The following is a 27105-nucleotide window of genomic DNA, read 5'->3' on the forward strand; positions in this document are numbered from 1 at the left end:
CGTTGGCAAATACTCTACTGTTCTCTAAACACTCCATTTCATCGACTTTCTATAAGAAAAGCTCCAAGAACATGTGAAATATTTTTCAATGTTTTCATTTCCTTCTTGTGTTCAGTCATGACTCTTTGCTTATTCCTTCACTTTTCCATAAGGCCAAATAGTGTCAGATGTATCAGTATGTTTTCAAATAACTGAAAACAAAGTTGGAAATTACCGTTTTCCCAACGTTCTGAAAGAAAAGCTCCTACAACATTTTCACAATGTTTAAATATGCATATTTCCATCTCTGGCTCACTGTTATTCAACATTTTCCTATAATACTGATATCACTTACTATGAGATCCATTTACAGTACCTATATGACAACTAGAATTTTTTTACACTTTTACTCACCATATAATTTTAAACAGCAGACTAACTTTTATAAACTGCTCCTGTCTTCATAGGCCAATTACCTTTATTTAAATTTTGGTTCTAAAAACACTAGGTATGAATTTTTTAAGTCAAAAGGCAAACGTTGTTTGAAAGTCAAATGAGTATCATTACAGGTAGTCCAACCTTTTCGACATTTTAAATAAATTGTATAATGCCCTGATGTTGTTGAAGGACCGTCATGATAAATAATAGCTACAGTTGCAAAAGTTCTTCCTGAAATTGATAACTGAGAAGCCACAACATTTTTAATAGAAGTTGTCAATTTAGTTCCATCAGGTCTACATCGTTGGAACATTAAAATGACATACTGACCATAATTTTGTATAAATAATGTGGACAGCATTGTAGACTTACATTGGGTACACACCATATTGTGATCAGCTGCTTTAACTAGATTATTAAAAGGCACTGATTTGCAGTCCGGTAAAGTCAAATATATAAATCTTTCGGTGTCTATTGTGGTAGTACTTGATAAACTATATTTGTCGCAGTCATGCTGCCATTGATAAGAAAGGCTAAAAAGATTTCTTATATCTACACCTTCATCTTCCAATACATCAAACATATACATTAAAAATTCCTGACAATCTTGCTGAATATTCTGGGAAAATTGTTTTTGACCAGAACATATGTCTAAAAGATTTCGAATTTCTGAAACACTTTCTATTTTTGCTCTATCACTGCTACATTTCTCAAACACAGAATTCAACAACAGAATCTTTGATCCCGATTTTCAACAATCTGTTCTTGTAAACTTTGAAGAAAAAAACCAACATTAACCACTACATTAGCATAGCAGTTGACACCAGAACTGTTTTCAAACTGAAATCCAACAACATCTTCAACAGAATCCTTTTTCTTTCTGCTTACAATTACAGTTTCATCTACTTTTTGTCTTTTTGCTACTACCTCACTGCAATTATTCTCATTTCTTCTTTTTCGGCCTACCACACGTTTTTCAAACAGAGGATATTGAGGCAAATGTGGAGCATACTCTCTTCTTAACCTATTGTATTCTTTAACACAATCTAGATCTGCACAAATCTTTGTTTCATCACACTCAATCAAGTACAATCCTGATAAAGTTCTGACTCGTGATAATGCCACATATGCCATACCCTCTTTAAACACAGAACTTCCAATGTTCACCAGAGCGCTATCTACACTTAAACCTTGAGATTTATGACTTGTCACCGCATATGCCAAACAAACAGGAAACTGTTTTCGGCGAACATATAAGTCTTTCACAAGCAAAAATCTAGCTGAACAACGAAAAATGTGTTCTATTTCGTCAATGCCATCAAATTTAATTTTTAAAATTTCAATTCCATCTCTATTTTTGTAATTCACAAAATCAACAACATGACCCATTGCTCCATTTACCAGACCTCTTTCAACATTTAAATTCCTTCTCAAAATGATACGACAATTTAAACACATATTCAGAGTCTTTTCAAAACCAGCAGTTTTAGATATAGTCTTCTCTAATGAATCCAATTTTTATTTAAAATTTTCAGACAAAATAATTGTTGCTCCCATATGCTCTATTTTATCTATAGCTTCCAGTTTCACTATCTCTTCATTTTCTTACTTTAACATTTTGTTGTTGAAGATGGAACATTCTTGCAGAGTTGGCATCAAACATATCTCAGATTTGTTCTCATTAATTTTCTTTTTTTTTTTTAACTGTTTTTTATTGTTTTGCATCGACTGAGTAAATTAAACACATTATACAACAAGATATAGACAATAAATTAGACCCCATATTCTGTCCACTTTTTGCTTAGCCTGTACACCCCTAGTATTTGCCAGAGCATATTCCATGTTATATATTTCTTTAACAAGGCTCCACCACTCAAAAACCTTTGGTGGATTTTGTTGAATCCATGCTCTAGCAATAGTCAATCGAGCACAGGCAACTAAAATATTCAATAAATCACAAAGTACAGTATTTGCCCCTGAGGTACCTATAAATACATCTCTTAGTGAGAACGTAATAGGAATACCAAGTTTAGTAGAGATGATTTTAGTTACTTCATTCCAAAATTCGCCAAGATTTGGGCACCCAAAAAACATATGGATAATATCAGCTCCTTGCAAGTCACATTTAGGACAGTTTGTACGATCGCTGAAATTATTGTTATTCGATGCCCATTTAAGAATCCGATCTGGTGTGTGATATAGATGACATATGGTTTTAAATAGCTGTAACTTAAGATTTAAGGATTGAACCGCAAGATTGAAACTGTTTAAAGAAGAAGTAATAAAATCTGGTGTTATTTCCGTTGTAAGCTTATTAGTCAATTTTTCAGCCAGTTTATGTATATCATTGATATTATATCCAGAAAATAATTTATACCCTCTACTAATCATTGCTTTATCCTCTTCCTTATATATACAGTTCCATACTTCAGATTCTGCCAGACAAGTAAGTTCTATCTTCTTCAGAAGATAATCCCTAATTTGATAGTATTTAAATCTTGCCCCTTCTTGTAATTCATAGCAAACTTTCAATCTTTCAAACGAAAGTAATCCCCTATGATCATACAAATCTCCAAGTAAATTAATGCCAGAATTAGAAAATACACCGCCAATCATATCTTGAAATATTTCTGGAAGACCAGGGTTAGACCATAATGGAGTTTTATCATGAAACATAGATATCTTGCTCTTGGTAAGAATGGAGCGCCAGATATAAGTGGTATCCCGTACCGTCTTGAACTTAACACGTTTGAAATAATTGGGGTCGTTCAGTCTATAAAAAAACATAGTTGCATCTGTTCCCAACAGAAAATTATGAAAATACAAACATTTATCAGGGATCAACAGGCTACGAAAACGAATTATAAAGGAGGACCAATAATAATATTTAATATCTGGAAGGCCCAATCCACCTTGATCATAAGGAGCTTTAAGGAGAGAAATAGCTCGTCGTGCTTTTTTATAGCCCCAAATAAAACTACTAATAATACCCTCTAATCTACTAAAATAAGAATTATTTACCCTTAAGGGAATAGAACGAAAAAGATAAAGGTATTTAGGTAATATTTTCATTTTAACTAAATTAATCCGGCCAATACTACTAAGTGGGAGCATATGCCATTTCTTAAATACTACAGCAGTTTCCTTCAATAGTGGTTCATAATTTATTGCCACAATTTCATCTATATTTGACGAAATGTTTACCCCTAGGTAAGTTGCTACCGCACATATACCTATCATCGGTGATGGTAATTGATGATTCAGGATAACTTGAGTCTTACTAGTATTCAAGCGATACCCGGATACTAAGCCATATTTCCCCGCTTCCACCAAGATGCCTGTCATAGTTTCAGGTATATTCGTAGAAAAAACAGCAATGTAATCCGCATATACTGTTATATCTAAAGAGTTCAAACCATTTACAAAAGGCTTAATCAAAGCTTGTTTTTGAAGAGCAATTAAAAAAGGTTCCATACCTAAAGCAAATAGTAAGGGTGAGAGAGGACATCCCTGTCGTGTCCCTCTTCCAATCATAAAAGTAGCAGAATATTTGCCCATATAAGAAACTTTTCCCAGCGGCAAATCATATAGTGATTGGATCCATTTCAAAAATTGACCCTTTATGCCAAATGCTTGTAACACTGCCCAAATAAAATCCCACCCCACTCGATCAAATGCTTTTTCAGCATCTAGTAAATTCATACCGAGTGGGGCGGATTCAGTCTTTGCCAAGTCAAATGCAGAGATGGCCATATTGATATGCGCCGTAGTATCTCTTTTGGGTATAAACCCGTGCTGTTGAGGTGAAACCATATAGGACATTAATGGTGCCAGTCGAGTCGCCAATATTTTTGCATATATTTTTGCATCGCTATTAATAAGCGAAATTGGGCGATAGGAACCTCTTTCCTGAGGTGGTTTACCCTTCTTCAGAAAAAAGATAATTTGGGTGAGGTTCCAGGACTTTGGGGCTTGCTCTCCATTACCGATTGCATGAATAACTTTAATTAGCAATGGAATTAGCTCTTCCATACAGTTTTTATATCGCTTCTTAGGGATACAATCCTCCCCTACAGCTTTGCCATTTGCAAGTGAGTTAATTGCGTTTCTAATTTCTATTGCTGTAATATCCATCCCTAGCTGATCAGATTGTTCCGTCTCCAGTGATTTAACTTTATTTATTATATAATTTTTAATATTGTCTTCCTTAACTACAGCTTCTGGTGTATAAAGCTCTTGATAGTAAGATGCAAATTGCTGTAATATTACCTTAGGATCCTGAAAAATCTGATTATTATCCCCTTTAATCTCTTTAATAGCATTTTGAGCACGATCTTCAGCCACTCTATAAGCTAATATTTTGCCAATTTTTTCCCTGTTTTCATATTGGTTAAGTTGGTATTTTTTTAATTTAATAATGCTTTTTTCCCTAAAGTTATTTTTCATCACTGCCTTTAGTTCGATTAATTTAAAATTTAAAGTCTCTAAATTTTCTGCCCCTGTTAGTAAGGTTTCAGAGAGTTGTTGTTCAAGATTAAGTATTTCGGCAACCAATTGCTCATTTCGAGATTGAAGTTCTTTATTTTGTCGCCAGATATATTGCTGTGTAAATCCACGTATGCTAGCCTTGCATGCATCCCAGACTATTGAGGGCGAAGCTGAACAAATATTTATATCTATAAACTCCTTTATTTGATCCTTTACTTGCTTAATAAAATTAGCGTTTGTACATAAGTATCTAGGAAAAGAAAAAGAGCGGGGTGGTGGTCGCTCTGTAGCCATTTTAAAAGTCAAAATAATTGGATTATGGTCCGAGGTGACTCTTGGACATATAGTGATAGTGCTGGTTTCCAAAATAGAGTCTGTAACCCATATCATATCTATCCTTGAGCATAGTTTATGTGCTGCAGAGTAGTACATATAGCCCGGCACCCTAGGATGTAAGCATCTCCACGCATCCTTAAGTAAATGAATTGCAGCTAGATCTCGAATTGCCGCCCTAGTTTTTTTCATTCTCTGAGATGAATTTTTTCTCGTTGTGTCTAAATTATAGTTCATAATACAATTAAAATCACCAAGTACAATATATTCCCCATCCCATGACAGTAATTCTAGGTTCATCTGATCTATAACATATGGCTCGTCTTGATTTGATGCATACACCCCACATATAGTAAATTTGTGACCTTCCCATGTTATTTGTACTATTGCCCACCTACCAGCCCTATCAGTTAATGTCTTATTTATCTCAACTTTAAAGTGTCTATGCTTTAATATTGCCACCCCCCGAATAGTAGCATTAAATTCCGTATTGACCATAGTGTCATAACCAAGTTGTTTTAGTAGTTTTCTATCTTTATAGGCTATCTGAGTTTCCGTAATAACCACAATCTGCGGGTTATACATCCTAAGCTCTTCATATACTAGATTTCTTTTATTTCTACTATTTAGGCCCCCCACATTCCATACTAAACATTTTAATATATGCATTGAAAAAAATATATATCTCTATTCTTAACACATGCAAAAAAAATCATATCCATCTTGTTGTACCTCCAAGTAATATAGTCTTTTAACCCCATGATGCAATTTTTCCCCCAAAATGATCCCCCCCACCCAAACCTTACCAGGCCGCAGCCTGTCCCAACCCAGCCCCCCCCCTACTTACAGGTCCCCCCAGTTGATCTGCTGCCGTTCTGTTGGCAGCTTTAGTGCCAAGCTAGCCGCCTCGAGGCCTGAGCATTCAAATAATCAATAGAGCTTTTTTAAACACCATGTCTACTTTTGCCTAGATAAAAAGAGAAATTAAGAAATATAGAAAAGTTATTCAGTAACTGCTTTCTTTTCCATTTTCCACTCCGCCAATGCTCTTTCTATTTCATTTTCTTCCATGAAATAATATGTTCGACCATTTTTAAGCACTTTCAATTTGGCTGGTTCTTGTAAATAGGCCTGGCCACCTAGCTCCTTGATAGGGTCTATATATTGCTTCAATTTCTTCGCTCCATAGAAAGTTTACTTAAATCTGATCTTACAAAAAAAGTAGTTGAATCAATAGTGACTGGAGTATTTGGTCTTGCTTTTAGTGAAATAGCCTGGCGTAGTAGAAAGTTACCAATGTATATCAAAATTGGGCGAGGATATTTACTATTTTTATTTCTTTGAAAGAGAGGGAGTCGATGGGCACGCTGAATTTGTGAATCCCAATCCCAATCAGATAATTCAGGAAAAGCTTTCTGAAGCAAATGGACAATGTATGCCCTAGCATCAGCTCCCTCAGCCCCTTCCACAATTCCAAATATGCGTAAATTCTGTCGACGTTGACGATTTTCCAAATCTTCAAGTTTGGCCTGCATTTGGTATAGCTGAGACTCATGTCTATTTACCGCTATTTCAGAACGGGTTGATTTTTCTTCCGTCAGCACAACTCTTTGCTGTAGCTCTTCCATCTCTTGAGAAATCGTGTCAAGTTTGCGTGACATTTCCTGTAGGGAGGATTGAGTCCTAATACTATCTTCCCTCATCTGTTGATAGTGAGATTGAGCCTCTTGTTTTTGCTCACTTAGTAGTTTCAGTATCATCTGAAATGAAGAGGACACCTCCCCTTGGGGTATCCAGTCTGTTGAGGATGCATTATTATGAGGCTCATTAGTTGAGTGTCGGTCATTGTTACTCTGTGAATCATTAGCTTCAGTACTTATTGCTTCATTTGGTAATCCTATACTAGATGCTGTGCTGGACGCTGTCTCAAATAATACTGCTGTTTTTGAGGCAGGTACATTAGGATTCTCTGAAATCTTTTCAATAGAAATAGAAGAAAGAGGGAATGAAGTTTCCCTTAGTGGATTTAACTCAATATTCCTTTCCAAAGCAACAGTAGAGGCACAGGAAGGAGTAGTTGATATGATTTGTAACATCTGACTTTGAGTATCCCCATCCGTTATCTCTACTGCTATCTCTACTGCTGAATCCTTATTAATAGTCAAATCCATCATAGTATTGGAATCATCAGTATCAGCTACACTGTTGTTTAGCTCAGCTGGGCTGTTTCCAGATAAACGTAGTGCCATTGATTTCACTCCACCCTTAGACTGTACCCATTGTCTTATCGGGCTATTTTCCACAATTGATTTCATGGTAACGGTTTTAGATTTATTTGTTACCTTTTTAAATTTGTTCTTAATTTTATCTCTCCCTTTCTTAACGCTGGTAATTTTATCTTTGATAGAAGGTGATGTTTTGTTATTTCCCATGTCACAGATATCATAATACTCCTCATCAGTTTCTACTCCATCCATATGTTCCAACTGCTCCAGACGTTCAAAATGCTCTGCTCCTATACTCCCCTTACAACCCCCTAGGTCAGAGCTTAATACCACTTCCTCTCTTGATGTCAGAGTAGTGCTAGACTGTGTAATTGATGTAACCTGTGTAATACTCGTGCTCAAGTCATTCTCAGTCACAGTTTGTAAAGAGGTCTCATCAGGGGTAGTAATTCTTACAAAAGCAGGAGTGGAAGTATTTATATCATTGCCATCACCATGCTGTATTTCTTGATTATTTATAATATTACAGCCATTTTCAGGGCAGCTGTTTAGTTGTGGAGTCAAACGACTACTTTGTATCCCTGAAAGCGATGAATCTGGAGCTGATGCAGAGGCAGGGTCACTTTTAGCATTAGCATTAATGTTAGCAATGTCAGACATATGAGAGGTTAGTTTATCAATTATCTCAGTCGCATCATATTTCTCCATTCTCTCCTGCCTACCAGATTTTCCTGATGTGTTTCCTGGTAGAACCCCAACATGAACAGGAATAGCACCGCTGATAGTCGCTGTCACCTTAGTAGCTGTAGCTGTAGTTAGACGAGTACTCCGCCCCGGTGGTTTTGGTGCCATTTCCCTGCACTCCGCTGCTGCCTCCGAAGAAAATAGCAAAACAGAACGCCAGGTAACTCTGGAGCTAAGCCAGTCAATTGCACGCCGACCCCTCGCTGCCACCGGGAGAAAGCGCCGCTGCAACTGTGTGAGACGAAGGAACCCCTTCAGCCTGGTCTCAATCAGCTGTAATCTCAGCATCCGTTTCGTTTAGTCCGCAGCTTCTGGTTCCCAGACACCACCGCTCAAGCAGCACGCCGTGCACCGCCCTCAGGTTCCAGCTGACCTGTATTTTCGAGGTCGTAGCCAGCAGATCTCCGCTTGACCGGTACAGCAAGCCTCTCCTTCGCCGTCCTCGGCTCCAGCTGATCTGCGCTGTCAGCCCACACGCTGCCGTATCGTGCAAAACTTAACCACGGTAAAAGATTTTGGGTTTGGCTCTCTCAAATAGCTAAATCATCCACTTTCCCATTTTTCCCATTCGTTTTCGCGGGAGTTAGACACGGCGCCTTTCAATCAGCTCTGCTCCGCTCTCGAGCAGCGTTCCTCCGCACGGCGGTGTCAATCCGCCATCTTGGGATGTGATTTATTACCAATGTGGTTCGGTCTCTCATTAATTTTCTTAAAAATATTCTCTGGAAGAATGTTTTCATTTGGGTACAAATTTGAAATTAATCATGCATGTAAAGCTTCTTTCCCATGCTCACTTACTTTTCCGATTCTTACATCTTGTAGAATATTTTTATAATCTTCATCCTTTGCCTGTCGCATATTTTGGAGTAGTTCTGCATATTTGAAATTTAACCATATATTAACGTTTCCAATGCTTCCTAGGCACTTCCTGGTATCTTCATGCGTGACCATTTTAAACACTAGTTGTCCTTTCACTGGAGTCAACTGCAGTAGATCTCCAAAAACAATAATGTGTTTCAATCCAAATAACACATCATACTCTGTTCTAAGAATTTCTTGCATTCTCAAATGCACAAAAGCAAGCATTAGATTTGAGACCATGCTTACTTCATCAATGATAAGAAGTTTCATTTTCTTCAGGACTCTGGAAACTTCAGAACACGCATCTCCAGATAGCTTGTGGTATTGCAATTTGTTATCAAGCTCAACTGGTAGCATCAGTAAACGATGTAAAGTAATCCCTTTAATATTATGTGCTGCCAGCCCAGTTGGAGCGATAACAACACAAGATAGCGGTGATTCCGTCCTTTTCTGCAGATAAGTTGCAATTGCTTTTATCAGAAAACTTTTTCCAGTTCCCGCTTCTCCACTCACGTACAGTTGGACGGGCTTAAATGATGTACATGAGCACTCTTTTTTCTCATGACTGAATCCATGTTCAATCTGTTCTGTGACTTCGTCATATATCTGTTTCTGCTCAAGGTTTAGTTGTTTCACCAAATCTTCTAAGTTAACTACATCATCTTAAGCTTGTTCCATAGCTCTTCCATAGCTCTTTCCACCTCACCCACCTCATCCATTGCAGTGGAAGCTTCATTTTGGATAATTGGTCCTCCTAGTGGATCCTGACTCAATGAAGTAGAACTCTGACTGTCTTGAGAACTGTCTCTAGCAATCTCTACAGCAATTGTGGCTTCTTGCTCTATTTCTTCGTTCAACATTTGCAGATAATTTGGAAAAACAGGACATTCTATGGTATCCTTGGTTGCATTAAAAGAATCTTCGTAACAGAGAAAATCTCCAAGTAGTTCCTCTTCTGTACGCCATGGCTTAAAGAGTTGCAAAAGAGCTAAATAATAAAATTCCCTTTTCTCTGGATTTTCGCAACTCAATTTTCGATGATTAATCAAATGGCCTTTTCTCTGCTTCACTAGACATCCTTCACACCCAATGACAGCATATATTCCATTATTGATATCTTCTCTGATGTTCTGCTTATAAATATAGTTTTGCAGAACTTCATACAAACAACTGTTCTCAAGATGACTACTTCTATTTTGATAGTATGTATCCAACATGTTTGTCTTCAAAATATCTGTACTGTTTGGTTCTTTCTCCGCCAAATACTCAATTTCTTGTACAGATATCAAAACTTGTTGTAGCAAGACCTAGACTTGCCCAAATATTTGTTCTAGACTTGCTGATGATAACCGATCAGAACATTCATATGCTCCAATTTCTCGATGCGACAACATCTTCAGACTGAAACTGTATAATTTTTTACTTATACTCTTTTCATGTGAAATGTCCTCCCACATTTCCTTCAGTTATGTCTTTTCTTTTTTTGTGATGTAAGACGTCACATATCGAGCCACAGTAATAGAGTTGTCAGCAACGAACTGAATATCCATGTTAGCATTCCACATGGACAAAATCACTGGGTTGTAGTCGTTGATGTACTTGGACTCTTCGTTTCTTTTTAAATTGTATGTATTTTTTGGTGATTTCCTCGTCACAGTATGTCGCAGAGAAGACATCAAATTATTTACTCTTCCTTTAGAAATCCCTGGTCGTGGAAACCCGAAACGACATTTTGTGCAGAACTTGTCCTTGTTTCTGAATTTTCGACGACAGTACTTTCCACAACGATGGGATTTAAAGCGTAAAACTTGTTGCCTTAAACTGTTTTCTTCGGTAGTTTTCGGAACAGCACATGTTGAATACTCTTCAATGAAGCTCATCACTGTCTCATCCGAATCTGTTCCAAATTTGGGTGCATCTTTAATCCACAACAACATATGTATGTGAGGAGCACCTCTCGCTTGATACTCCTTTCTCCAAAAGAAATCCAAAACCTCTCCAAGGGGAGGATTTTTTTTGTTGGTAATAAAAGACATCATAGCTTCAAATCTATGATTGAAATATCTGCATACATTCACTGGATCCAAAGAACACAGTTCTCCAGGAGTTTTGAATTCTATATTTTGTATATTTGCATTTGCCTCTCGTAGAAATTGAAGTAAGTCGTCTCATGCATACTCAGCACAGCTAAGAGTGAGGAACCATGTAGGAGTTCCTAAGTTTCTAAGCATACATTTCAATTCCCCATGACGACGGTACCAATACTCGTTTGTACCACGCTGACATGCCATGAGATTGATTAGATGAGATTCCAAAATATCTTGCAGATTGACTTTCTCCATAAAGTCCCTCGCCGAAACATTTTGCAGATGTGCTCCACTTTTCAGTATATGGTTTACTTGCATAAGAAAGCCCAGACAAGTCACTTTCATACAGTAGATGAAACAAATATCTTGACGAAACCTTGGATCTTCAGCATATAATCTTAAAGTTCGATATTCAGATGCAGGAATTTGAAGTGGTCGATCGTCATATCGTCTACCTTGACCTGTTGGAAATAAATGTGGAAAACAACGAGCTTCCAAACTTTCTTCCCATACACTAATGGGACTTCCTTTTGCTGCTTTCATTTGAAACAAGTCAATTGCATTCCCCATTACTTCTTTGGAATGCAAAGGATGAACAGTATAATGTTCATATCATTTTTCACTTCTAGACACATCAACTTTTTCAATTTGGCCAGCTGAACAATCACTGTCTTCATCTGCAGCTGTTTCCTCTGCTCCAACACATACATGTTTGTAGTACTCATTGTTTTTGACCAAATACAACGTTGCCTTTTTGACTTTCCTAACATCCACTAAATCTTGCCGGATTTTCTTACTCTTTGTCGGAACCCCATTAACTAGAATAACCAGAGGTTCCTCTTTCACTTTCTGTACACCAATTGTATCAATATTTTTCTTCAAATCTAGAGGCAAATAAACAACTCTTCCCTTTAATCCTCTCTGTAAATCTGAAGGAGGCAATTTCCCTATCCTAGGCTCCATGCGAACAATTGCCTGAAAAGGATGGGCACATTGAATCAAAATAGACTCATATGTATTTAAATCCATCAATTCAGGAGGAATGTCTACCAACTCAAGATTATTATGAACAGCTCTAGCAGGCATTCTGTTTTCATTTAATTCATTATAACAATATTTACAAATACGCTGATCAGAACTCAAATCAAAAGAATTCTCCACCAACAAATAAGTTGCAAAATCCTTCCACTCATAATTATTTATCTTTTCACTTTTTACGTATAAATCAACTAATCTAGTTTGATGCTTATAATGAGTTTGTCGACAACACACACAAGTAAAATTAGGCCTTTCACTTGATTTCACATTAAACCTGGTAATTTCCTCGTCAAACTTTTCTGTACTTGAAATCTGTACATTGTCTTCCACATTACCTTGAATTTCTGTGTCAATTTCTACACTGTCCTCTTTTTCACCAAAATAACAAATCTCAATTTCTTCACAAATCTTCTTCACATCTAATTCAGTTCCATGCAAAAGAGCACTGTTTAATTGTTTAAGCTTAAGTGCTGGACTTTTTGCATAATACAACCTTCTCACTAATTTCCTAATTTTGTTATGATGCACTGCTAACATCCTAAAATGATGAAAAACACTCTGACAGACTTTTCTAGAAAGACAAGCCAGTGAATGCCCTTGCAAACCTGTGTTTTCTCTCACTCTGCAAGGATCTAAGTCTTGCAACATCTTCATTTTCTATTTTAGACTTTTCTTACTATATGTACATAACAAATTACTAAACAAATCGATTGAATCCTGTCGCACACTACAAATACTACTACACTTCCAAGTGTACACTGGACCCTTAGTACGTCTCCCTAAAACTTCATCAGTTAACACCTCTTCTGCATCTCTAGGCACAAGTTTCTCTTTTTCAATCGGACAACCGTCTTTCACCTCATATGCTCGACCACTGGTGTCAACTGCATGCACTAAATCATTCTCCTGGAAGTAACTCTCCTCATTAAAAAATGGCTCACAACTTGAACTATGCATCCATTCTCCAGAAAAAACTTTACAAAAATGAGTCCGATTAATTACTCTTTTGCATCTACTGTTTGATTTGAAAACATCAATTGTGTTGTTAAGTGTCCTAATTCTATTGATTATTAAAATAAATAATTTTTTTTTAACTTCAAAAGCCTGATCAACAATCTTCTCTACACTTTTCTTTTTCTTATAAAAAGCAGCTCTCTGTTTACCTTTCCTAATGTTTTTTAACAAATTTAAAACCACCCTATTGCGAAACATTCGTTTACGAATGTCCCTAAATTGATTCTGCCTTCTATTCCTATACATATTATTCTCTCCTGCTCCAGTAGTAACATTTTTGGGGGGCCTCTCCTTCCTTTTCAAATTTGCTCTCTCCTTCTCTTTATTCACATTCACATCAACATTTTTTTTTATCTACATATGTTCCGTAAGAAAGACTTAGTTGTCTTACCAGGAGCTTTTTTCCTGTTTTTTGAAGTATTTGTTGTAGAGGTGTGCTGTAATTCCGTTGCTGTTTTTGATTTTTTCCGCTTGGCATCTTTTCTTCTCCTCTGCCTTGAGGGCATATTTTCTTACTATTGAAATCTTGATTTCAATCTGTGGTAAAGAAAAAAATAACACATTATAGACCACTATTACCAAACAACAAAGCAATGACAATAAGCAAACGATATAAACACTAGTTTACAATATATCTAAGTTTATATCACAGCAACTATGTAACTAGGAGTAAGACAGAGAAAAAGAGCTAGAGGAACTAACACAAAAAGACAGAGAGAGTCAGACAAAGAAACAGGTTAAGGGAGTAAAACATAGAGAAGGAGTAAGACAGAGAGAGTGTATAATATGTTGTAAGACAGAGAAAGAATGTAATAGGGAGAGGGAGTAAGTCAAAGAAAGGGATAAAGGGAGTAAGTCAGAAAAAGGGTGTAACAGGGTGGAAGACAGAGAGAGGGTGTAAGAGGATGTAAGACAGAGAGAGGGTGTTAGAAGGTGAGAGGATGTAAAAGAGACTAAAACAGAGAGAGGCTGTAAAAGGGAGAGAGAAAGAGTAAGTAAGTAAGTAAGTAAGTAAGTAGGAGTAAGAGTAAGTTTGAGAGAGGGTGCAAGAGGAAGTGGAGAAGCGTGGCTCAGTGGTTAGAGGCGGCAGACCCGGAAGCTGAGATCGGCCAAGGACCAGGGTTCGATTCCCCGCCTCGGCGGGGCTCGGGCTCAAAATTCCATGGACTCGACAATTCTCGCTCCGGTGCCTACTCGACTCACGGGGTCACACTCTGCTCTGGGCAATAGCTTGCTTAATCTCCACTGCGGCCCCTCATGGCGGGATGCCTGGCTTTCACCTTGTGGATATCCTGCCGGGGTATCTCACAGGGGAATACCAGGACGGGTTCCCTAAGCAAGCGCTTATATACCGTGTCGGTGATTTGCGCTATATAAAAACATGTACATTTACATTTACAAGTAAATCAGAGAGAGGATGTAACAAGGAGTATGTCAGACAGAGGGTGTAACTCTAACAGAGGAAGAGAATAAAAAAGTCAGGGAGAGAGGGTGTAAAACAGACAAATGATGTAATAGGGAGTAACTCTGGGAGAGAATGTTACAAAGAGAAAGGTTGTAAGACGTAGTAAATCAGGAAGAGGATGTGAGAGAAAGTATGACTTACAAATTGCTGTAAAAAAGAGAGAGAGGGAATAAATTAGAGACAGGGTGTAAGAGAAAGTAAGTCAAAGAAAGAGTGTAACAGAGTGTAACACAGAGTCAGGATGTAAAAAGGAATATGTCAGAGAGAGGGTGTTAGAAGGGGACAGGTGTAAAAATAGAGTAAGTCAGGAAGAGAATATAATAGAGACTAATACATTGTTGATAATCCTTGGTAAAGAAATGTTAGTACATAAAAGAATTGTATTTTCTAAATGAGTGAGGTTTTCAGTAGTGTAATCAAATGCTTATACATATGACCTATGCTCTGTTTTGTAAATGTTATTTAAAAAAGATTTCGGGCACATGAATTGGTTTTTACATTATTGACAAGGATTAGATAGTATCTGCATGATTAACAAAATATATTAGCACATTTCACAATCATGTCACCTGTGTTTCCTCAGATTAGTAAGCAGATTGTGCAGATGAGGTGAGGCCTGTCCAGGGGTGCAAAGGAGGTGAGGCCTGTGTCCATGAGTGCAGTGGAGAGGACTGACCTCCTCTGACCCTTGGACAAGCCTTACCTCATCTGTGTCCTCTGGACAGGCCTCAATGTATTGGGTATAATTGATGGTAACTGGGTGCAGATGAGGTGAGGTGTGTCCAGGGGTGTAGATAAGCTGAGGCCTGTCTAGGGATGCAGATGAGTTGAGGTCTATTCAGGGTTGCAGATGAGGTGAGGATTATCCTGGGGTGCAGAGGAGGTGAGGCCTGTGTTGAAGAGTGTAGTGGAAGAGAGGTCTGTCCAGGGGTACAAAGGAGGTGAGGCCTGTGTCTAAGAGTGCAGTGGGGGATAGGCTTCATGAAATCTAGTCCACTGCACTCTTAGACACAGGCCTCACCACCTATGCTCCCCAGGAAAGGCCTCTCTCCCACTACAGTCTTGAACACAGGCCTCACCTCCTCTGTACCTCTGGACATGCCTCACCTCATCTGCACAATCTACTTCCTAATCGGAGGTAACACAGGTGCCATCATTGTGAAAGGTTCAAATATATTTATTTAATCATGCAGACACGATTTATTTCTTCTCAAAAATGTAAAAGCCATTGATTTGCCCCAAAATCGTTTTTTGAATAACATTTTAGAAACAGAGCGCAGGTCCTATGTACAAGCATTCAATTTCACTACTGAAACCTCACTATTTCACAAAATACAAATCCTCTATCTTGCAAATGTTGATACCAAGCATTATCAAAAAACATGACACAAACCAACAGCAAAGAAGCTCAATGTGCTTCCTAATCTGAGGTAACACAGGTGACATCATTGTGAAAGGTACAAATTTATTTCTTTAATCATGCAGACACTATTTATTCCTTCTCAAAAATGTAAAAGCCATTGATTTTCCCCAAAATCGTTTTTCACATCACATTTAAGAAACACGACACAGGTCCTATGTACAAGCATTCCATGTCACTACTGAAACTTCACTATTTTACAAAATACAATTCCTCTATCTTGCAAATGTTGATACCAAGCATTATCAAAAAACATGACACAAACCAACAAGAAAGAATTTCAATCTGCTTCCTAATCTAAGGTAACACAGGTGACATCATTGTGAAAGGTTCAAATATATTTATTTAATCATGCAGACACTATTTATTCCTTCTCAAAAATGTAAAAGCCATTGATTTGCCCCAAAATCGTTTTTTAAATAACATTTTAGAAACAGAGCGCAGGTCCTATGTACAAGCATTCAAGTTTACTACTAAAACCTCACTATTTCACAAAATACAAATCCTCTATCTTGCAAATGTTGATACCAAGCATTATCAAAAAACATGACACAAACCAACAGAAAAGAAGCTCAATGTGCTTCCTAATCTGAGGTAACACAGGTGAAATCATTGTGAAAGGTTCAAATATATATTTTTTAATCATGCAGACACTATTTATTCCTTCTCAAAAATTAAAAAGCCATTGATTTGCCCCAAAATCGTTTTTTAAATAACATTTTAGAAACAGAGCGCAGGTCCTATGTACAAGCATTCAATTTTACTACTGAAACCTCAGTATTTCACAAAATACAAATCCTCTATCTTGCAAATGTTAATACCAAACATTATCAAAAAACATGACACAAACCAACAGCAAAGAATTTCAATCTGCTCCCTAATCTGAGGTAACACAGGTGACATCATTGTGAAAGGTTCAAATATATTTATTTAATCATGCAGACACTATTTATTCCTTCTCAAAAATGTAAAAGCCATTGATTTGCCCCAAAATCGTTTTTTAAATAACATTTTTGAAACAGATCGCAGGTCCTATGTACAAGCATTCAATTTTACTACTGAAACCTCACTATTTCACAAAATACAAATCCTCTATCTTGCAAATGTTGATAGCAAGCATTATCAAAAAACATGACACAAACCAACAGCAAAGAAGCTCAATGTGCTTCCTAATCTGAGGTAACACAGGTGACATCATTGTGAAAAGTTCAAATATATTTATTTAATCATGCAGACACTATTTATTCCTTCTCAAAAATGTAAAAGCCATTCATTTTCCCCAAAATCTGTTTTCACATCACATTGAAAAAACACAGCACAGGTCCTATGTACAAGCATTCCATGTCACTACTGAAACTTCACAATTTTACAAAATACAATTGCTCTTTTTAGCAAGCATTTTCAAAAAACATGACACAAAGCAACATTAAAAAACCACAATTTGCTTCCAAATCTTCTCTATAGAGTATACAAATCTCTATCTATATTAAATGAATCATTACTCACCTTTACAAATGCTTTGTTAGATTGAGAACAGTGTCAGATACACATACCAATATTTCTTTAGCAGAGCAAAAGGTATGTACTCCAGGCACTGCAACCATGAATGGCACAGAAAACCTCTAATTCTACACACATATCCCTCATGTTAACCAATTAAAACTCTTCCCTCTCTATTTTCAAACCAACACCCTTCCCCCCTCAGCCCTTTCTACCTGTTACCATAGCAACTCCCTCCTCACTGAGCTCTCAGGTTTAAAAGTTTATTCTACAACGTTGCAAATGAACTCAGCAAGGATGTTTGACCTCTCAATACACCAGCTTATCCGGTGCAATGTTTCTTTAAATGACTTTTTCTTAACCATTCAAATTACTTCTTTCAAAGAACAGAACCATGCACCCTAACTTTCATTTTTCAACTATCTGAATCCACCAATCATTGCTTGTGGTTCAAGAGCACTGAAACTCCACAGTTTTTTTTTTACAAACTCCTACTGTTCCAACTGCCATTTCATTCCCACACTTCATCTGACTGCACCAGAACCTCCTCTTACCATGTATTCTGTCTGGATTATTGGACATAGCTACATCCACTGGGCTCAAAGGTATGCAGCTACCAGAAATTTTCACAACATTGATTTACCAAATGTAGACATCAAGTTGATTGGCCAAAGAGGATTGAGATGTCATCAATTAATACCATTGGTGAAAACCTTTTTGCATCTGCCACACCCTCACCTCATAATTCTGCACTGTGGTGGAAATGACTTAGGCACTTTGACTGGGGTAGGTCTGGAAATGCTTTTAAAGGACACCTTTGAGCAATTGATGGCACTTTTTCCTCAAACTGCCTTGGTATTTTCCAATATATGCCAAAGACAGAAATGGAAGTGGTCCAACCAATTTTGTCCACAATTTGAGAAAGCACGGAAACATGTGAATAAATCTGTTTCTGCTTACATGAGAGACTATGGAATGGGTTCAATATACAACAATAACTTGCGTTACAACATGCAAGATATCTACAGAGGAGATGGTGTGCACTTCTCAGATGAGGGGAATAGAATATTCCTCCTCAATTTAAGACTGTGCATGGGAACCTACTTGTAGGTACCTAAATCAGCCACAGAACCCAAAAGCTCTTTTCAGGGCTACCCTACCTCTGATCACTCAAAATGATTCTTTTACTCTAACTTTTTTTACTGTTTTTCACCAAAGTACGCTCCCCGGTATGCTCCTCGGTACGCGTACCGGGTGCTCCACCCGCGAAAAATTGTACATTTTTTTGGGCCTATATGGACCTCCTAAGCCCCCCGCAGAAACCCTAGGGGCTCAGGGGGTGTCTAACGTGCCCCCTTTTACCCATTCTCATTGTTGTTTGTCCTTCATCTTGTGTCTCAAATCTACCGAAACACAAGATGGAGGACTCCCGTAGCGCTGCCGGTACGCGTACCGGGGCGCGCACCGGTAAGTGCTCCCAAAATTTTTTAAAAGTTAATTTACATAAAAACCACTGGAGAGACTTTCACCAAATATAGAATAGGCCCTACTACATACCAGTCCCTACCATTTTCCCAAATTTGGTGGAATTCCATTGAGTCATTTGGGCTGTAGCCCTGTCTAAATATCCTGAGGTAAATTACATGACAAAAACACATATGAAGTGTTAGAATTTACAACCAATTAAAATGTTACTTTCATTTTCTACTTTTTTTTCCTGACATTTGATTGGTTATGTACATGAATATAAATGAAAAATGAGAGGCAAACACGGCCATTTTGACTACAACTACCTGAGGTACATCTTTAAAGGATTTTCTCATTTATCTTCATCACCTTTCTATAAGGTAAGTTGTTAATTTGTAAGGGGCACTTTAAGTTAATTTGTAAAAACGTTTTCAGATAGTTATTTACTGTCCCTCTGTTATAGTTATAGATTGAGATAGGCTTCTCTGTTATAGTTATAGATTGAGTTAGGCTTCTCTGGTACAATTATGAATTTACTTAGGCTTCTTTACATGCACTTTTTTATATTTCTACTTCCTACCTGATACCATACACTGCCCAAAGATAACTTCACTGTTAAAAACTCAGAAGTACCTGTCTGAACTTAAACCCAACAGTGCCCTAACTCTACTGATATATTTTTTTATGCAATTTACAGCAAGAAAATGGAAGGAGAACAAAACAAATGTAATATTTCTTTCAAAAATGTTGTGGAGAACAATCCTCAGGAAGAGATTGATGACTTAGACTTTTTGGATCAGTCTCTGGACCAAAAGTTACTTAATTGTGTGGAAGAAATAGAATCATGGAATCCAAATGAGGACATTCCTGATGATGTAATGTTGGAAGTTCTTTTAAATTTAGAAAAATCACAACAATACATTTTTATTTAATAATTAAAAATTGTTTGAGACATTATTCATTTTTATATGTAATTCATGAAATCGTACCAAAATGATTATAATATAAAGTAAGACTTATAGTATACTGTGCAACTTTTTTGTGTTACATAGTAATTTTGCTCATAGTTACTTCCTTTCTCCCACTATATTATCTCCAATGTGTATTTGACATCTCTTTTTCATCTCCTGCCTCCATGTTGTTTCTGCTTTCCTGACAGACTATGGTATATATTACACTAGCCACTCACACACTCATTTCCTAACCAATCAAACCACTCACACTCCCTCTCACTCACCCATATACCCACTTACACATGCATTAATACACCCATATTGACACTTATGTACCTGGTGAGTCATCAATTCAGCCACTCATACTCGCTCTCATTCACCCATTCACAGCCACTGACATGCCCACACACACGCATACAGCCACTCATTCACCATTGCAACCACTTCATACCCACTCAGTCACCCATACAGATACTGACATAGCTACTCACTTACTGATATATCCACTGGCATACCCACTCACCCACCCATACAAAAACTCCCACACCCACTCCTTCATGTATACAGTCTTTCACATACCCATTCCCTCTTCTATACACCACTTACACACTCACTCACCCCTACAGGCACTCCCACAGGAATATGCCTTGTTTTCCCGCATGCTTTTTTATGCATGCCACTACAACATGATCATTACAACTACCGCGTTGTAACAACGTATGCCCTTACTCTGCAAGTCGGAACAATGACTTGCTCTGGATGTTGGAATAGTTTCATTTACTATTCCAACTCCAGTCTGTGCAACAGTTGGGAAGGTGTTGGATTTTAAATCTAACACCCTCTGACCTCTAGAGCAAGTCATTGTTCCGACTTGTGGAGTAATGGCATGCATTGTAACAACACGGTCATTGTAACGACTGCGTTGTTATGGCATGCAGTGTTCCAGTTTCGGATAAACAATGTTTACCCTCCCACAGCTACTTCCCTTAGAATATATGTTTAACACTCAATAACTTTTAGAAAACCCTCACAATCACTGGATAATGTCATCAGTGATGTAATTTCAGATGTCAACAGGGATGTCATCATTGATGTAATTTGAGATGTCATTAATGAGTGACATCACTGCCCATGTCATGAGTGATGTTATATATGAGATCATAGGCAGTGCATTATGGGGCTGTAAGTAACTGCTGAATTTCTCTTGTTTTGTACGAGTGAAACATAAGCTCCCTATAACATTTGTTTTTTTCAGTTAATATATATGTATATCTTGGTATTTATATATTTAAATATTTATATATATATATATATATATATATATATATATATATTCATATATGCAGGTTCACAGCGTGTAGCCACAACAGCTACGCAGATGCACTCTCCTTGACAACAACGAAAGGGTAATCAGTCCCAATCTTGTGTGTGCATTTCAAAAGTATTTATTCTTTTAGTTGCAGCATCGTGAAAATAAACACGGAAAAAACCCAACGCGTTTCAGCGACAACTTCGCCTTGGTCACGGGTAATTGCAATGTCAATCTTCCAAACAATAAATAAAGTTTCACGTGAAAATGTGCCCAAAATAAACAAAGGACTCAAGACCCTAATATCGCGGCCATCTTAGAGTGTAGTATTAACATCATTGTACCCCACGCATCCGCTTATACAATCCAAAAACTTAATAACTAAAGACAATCCAGTCATATAAATCAGGTATTAAGATAAACATTTCATGAAGGAATATTATTTGTGATATTTATCAAGTGAAAAATGTGGCTTGTAACGACATACATAAACTGTCACCACAATAAACATAAATTTATGTTCACAGAATTAGCAGACTCAAGTGAGCTAATCTATACAAATGTATGGTCATTTTCTTAGTCTATAAATAGTGTCCTCCCATATAGGAAATTAAGATCTTCAATCCACACATGTGTGCTTATTTGTGCAGTTCATTGTTTGAAAAAATCTCAAGTGAGAAATTATAGTCACAAGTCCACATGATCTTCAGTGCTCAACACCCCAGTGAGGTTTCATTTCTTTTCATTCAGCTTCCATACCTGAAATGTAAGAAGTGGGCCAATCAGAGCTCTTATCTCTCATATATCATCATATAGGTCCTATCAGGGTTATGGGTCTTCAAAATTAGTGTATATAATAGTGAAACAGTTAATAGTAATTAAAATTAAAATCAGCAGAAAAGCACTTAGTCGATTTCAGGTACCATCAAATGCATAAGATAATCCAATGTTAATTTGCATTACGTTACATAGGCAGGTCTTACATCATATTCACACCCTCGACATTATTACTCCCCCAGATGCCATTTCATCTCTTTTTCCAAATTCAATCCTCTCGGCATCAGGGTGTCTAATTCGAGTATGTATCTATTCTCCATCTGTCTGAGTTTGCGAATTTTATCCCCCCCTCTTTTCATAGCTGGAAGTTTGTCAATCCCTAAAAACCTCAATAGGTTTCTGTTGCTCTTATGGAGCTCCTCGAAATGACGAGCAACTGGGGAGGTTTGATCTTTATTGTCAATTGATCTCATATGCTCCAGGACACGTTTCTTCGCTGGGAACATTGTGCTACCCACATATTTCCTGGAGCAAGGACACATTAGTACGTACACACAATACTCTGACAGACAAGTAAGATGTTTATTGATAGTTTTCTCTACAGCTTCTACTGGGAAAAAGACTTTCTTTATATTCTTGCTGTACCTGCACGCCTTGCACTTCATACAGGTATAAAAACCCTGAATATCCGTGCTTTTCACTGGAATAGTATTCACGTCATTCCTGCTCAGTTTATCTTTCAGCGAATGAGCCTTCCTATACGTCATGTTCGGATTATCACCCAAAACATCAGTTAGAGTAGGCTCAGTTTTCAGGACATTCCAGTGACGTTTAAGACTCCTTTGTATCTGCCAAGATCTTGTATGGTAAGTAGATATGAATCTAATCACCTCATTTTTCACAATGGATTTCGGAATTTCTTTGGCAATCAACAAAGAGGAGTGACTGATACTACTCGCTTTATTCAGTGCTGTCTCTATGACTGAGGATTGGTATCCCCTTTCAAAGAAACGTTCCTTCATACAGTCACTTTCCATCTTGAAATCGTCATCTGTACTACAGTTCCTCCGAGCCCGGAGGAACTCACCAAACGGAATACTCTTTATTAGGGCTTTAGGGTGTGCACTCTCTGCGTGCAGAAGAGTATTGCCGGCAGTTTCTTTGCGGTATAGACTGGTTGATAGTTTACCCTCCCGTACCTTCACCAGTAAATCCAGATACACCATAGTTTCTGCATGGATCTGACCATCCAAAACGATATTCAAATCATTTTTGTTCAAATCCTCAATGAAACTCTCAGCCTGCCTCTGCGACCCTTCCCAGATACTGAACAAATCATCGATATATCGCAGCCATAATTTGACATGGCCACGATACATCGGATGTGTCCTTTCTACTTGCTGCTCCCAACCTGCCATGAAAAGATTGGCAAAGCTGGGAGCAAAACAAGTTCCCATCGCCGTACCTTGTCTTTGTCGGTAATGCTTCTCGTTGAAAACAAAAAAGTTGTTTTCCAAACAAAACTTTATCATCTGCATGATCATTTCCGTATGACAGAAATATGAAATTGATCTCGAGCTCAGGAATTTCCGACACGCCTCCATGCCGTCCTCATGTCTAATCGACGTGTAGAGACTACATACGTCAAGTGAAATGAGGATGTAATCATCATGCCATGCAAAGTTTGTCAGTTTGCTAATGAAATCCCTACTATCTTTAAGATAAGAAGGAACACTCTCAACAAAGGGTCTCAAAAAGAAATCGATGTATCTTGACGTGTTCTCTAAGAGAGAACCAATCGAAGATACTATTGGCCTGCCAGGGGGCTTGATGGGGTTCTTGTGCAATTTGGGCAGTAAATATAAAATTGCTATTTTAGGATGACGATTTAACAAAAAAGAGTATTCATCCCACTCAATAATGCCATCTGACCGCCAATTGTTTAACATCTCATGGTAACTGCTATTGCTCTTTTCAATTAACTGGAGCGAGGATACTTCATAGCAATCTTTCATGTTTAGTTGTTTCATACCCTCTTCGATATAGTCTTCCACAATCATTAAAACAACATTCCCCCCTTGTCCGATTGGCGAATGACAATTAAGAATCACATTCCAATGATTTAACAGCAAGCCTCTCTTGTTTGATTAAATTGTCATTGGACCACTGTTTCTTCTTGGCCAAGTTTTTGAAATCATTAATGACAAGGGTTTCAAAGGTATCAATACCACATGCAGGCAGTGTGGGATTGAATGTGGACTTGGGCTTGAAAGGATTTGGGCAATTCAGATCTATTTTGTAGCCCATGGCTATGGCATCATTTGGTGTATTCGCTGGTGTCCCCATCTCCAAATCTCGCATAGCAATTAGAGTAGCCACCTCATCAATAGTCTCACATGCAGGTTCAATATTTGACACATTTATGGCAGTATTTTTAACCTTGAGTTTGTTCCATTTCTGTAACCTAAGCTTTCTAGTAAATTTAAAAAGATCTATCCGTTCCTGGGAGTAATTAAAGTTAGCTGAGGGACAGAAGGAGAGACCATATTGCAAAACATCATTCTCTATTTCCGATAGTATATGAGAGGATAAGTTTACCACATTGCGTCGATTCATTTTCCTTTTGTTTTCTTTGAACCCCGTGTTTCCACTCCCACTGGGGTTGTTGTGTTTCCACTTGTTCCAGCCACCCCTCCTGATTGGCTGTTTGCTTGCGGTGTACTTCCTCCACGATTTCCTCTTCCTTTGCCTCTTCCTCTGTTTCCTCTTACTTGTCCCCGTCCTCTGTCTATTTGCCAACTTTGTGGTTGATTCGTCTGATTCATCATCTGGAATTCCTCCCAAAAATTTGGAACTTTGCTCAGATTTTTGGTTACATTTCTTGTTGCCAAAACCTGGCCATCTCAGATACATCACTTTCTATTGCTTCTTCCTCCGATATTGCTGCCGCCGCACTCACTGTGTCAATACTCGCTTGCACACCTTTTCTTTTTATGTTATCATATTTGCGGCTGAAAGTGAAAATCCGGCCTTCTTGGTAGTCAATTTTGTCTCTAAGAAACTTTCTTTCTTTTTTAGCAACAATATCATCCTCATGTTTGGTCATTTTTTTGTTTATTTCTTCCATTTTCTTTGTGAAGTTCTCATTCGTATCTTCTTTAGTTAGCTCTTCCTTGAGCTCAGAGATAATTTTTAACAGCGCCATTCTATCTCTCCATGCGCGTTTAATCAGAATAGATAACATACGGTTGGAGCAATCCATCAGATTGGCTGCCCACTCTTCCGCCAGCTCTATATCAGGTTCCTCGTGTGAAGGGGCAATTAAAATCCTTAAACCTCTGGGAATCCTCTTTTCTTCTTGGTATTTTTCCAGAGTAATTGCCTCCCACCACCGTGAGATTTCTTTGCGTATTAATTTCTCCAATCTCTGGTATTTGTTCACGGTTACTTTCACAGGAAAAGCAGAGTCAATATTGGCTGCTCCATTGACGGTTTGCACAAACATCGATTGTGCCCTTAATCTCCTTCGTGCTTCTGCATCATCATCCATTGTTAATATTCACGTGGGGTTCCCCCCTCCTGCAAGCAACACTCAACCACTTTGCAAATAGCACAGCGTGTTTGAATTTAATTTGGGAAAATGTCAAGGACCCACGTCACCACAATCAGCATGTACCTCTACTGAAAATGGGGCGCGGGAGAGTCGCGTGATTTTTTTGATGCCAAAATCAGATCGTTCAGATTTAATATTCTGGTGAGCCACAGCCGCCTTGTACAAGTTCAACATCGGCGTATATGCATCATTTTTTCAAGGTATGGCGTAGCGCTCTTGCACATCAGTATCGGACAACAAACAAATGATTCAAGACTCACCCTTCACGTTGCTTCGACCGCTACCAGAATGCAAGCATCCATATGCGGTTCCTTAGCTTCCAAGACAGAAGGGCGGTCCCGTTTCCGACACTCGTTCGGCAAAGGCGCTTTTCAGAAATAATGTGCTCGCTCACCAAAATCTGGCTCAATCTAACGCGGTCAACCGGCAATACTCCATATGCAGTTCCACTTCCTTCACGAAAAATGCCGGGACACCAAGACAACGGTGCAAAGCCAGGGGCGAAGGTTACCCTGTCTAGAATGCAGGTTCACAGCGTGTAGCCACAACAGCTACGCAGATGCACTCTCCTTGACAACAACGAAAGGGTAATCAGTCCCAATCCTGTGTGTGCATTTCAAAAGTATTTATTCTTTTAGTTGCAGCATCGTGAAAATAAACACGGAAAAAACCCAACGCGTTTCAGCGACAACTTCGCCTTGGTCACGGGTAATTGCAATGTCAATCTTCCAAACAATAAATAAAGTTTCACGTGAAAATGTGCCCAAAATAAACAAAGGACTCAAGACCCTAATATCGCGGCCATCTTAGAGTGTAGTATTAACATCATTGTACCCCACGCATCCGCTTATACAATCCAAAAACTTAATAACTAAAGACAATCCAGTCATATAAATCAGGTATTAAGATAAACATTTCATGAAGGAATATTATTTGTGATATTTATCAAGTGAAAAATGTGGCTTGTAACGACATACATAAACTGTCACCACAATAAACATAAATTTATGTTCACAGAATTAGCAGACTCAAGTGAGCTAATCTATACAAATGTATGGTCATTTTCTTAGTCTATAAATAGTGTCCTCCCATATAGGAAATTAAGGTCTTCAATCCACACATGTGTGCTTATTTGTGCAGTTCATTGTTTGAAAAAATCTCAAGTGAGAAATGATAGTCACAAGTCCACATGATCTTCAGTGCTCAACACCCCAGTGAGGTTTCATTTCTTTTCATTCAGCTTCCATACCTGAAATGTAAAGAAGTGGGCCAATCAGAGCTCTTATCTCTCATATATCATCATATAGGTCCTATCAGGACCCATAACCCTGATAGGACCTATATGATGATATATGAGAGATAAGAGCTCTGATTGGCCTTGTGACTATAATTTC

The sequence above is a fragment of the Lissotriton helveticus genome, chromosome 10 (genome assembly GCF_964261635.1).
Source record: "Lissotriton helveticus chromosome 10, aLisHel1.1, whole genome shotgun sequence".
NCBI lineage: Eukaryota > Metazoa > Chordata > Amphibia > Caudata > Salamandridae > Lissotriton > Lissotriton helveticus.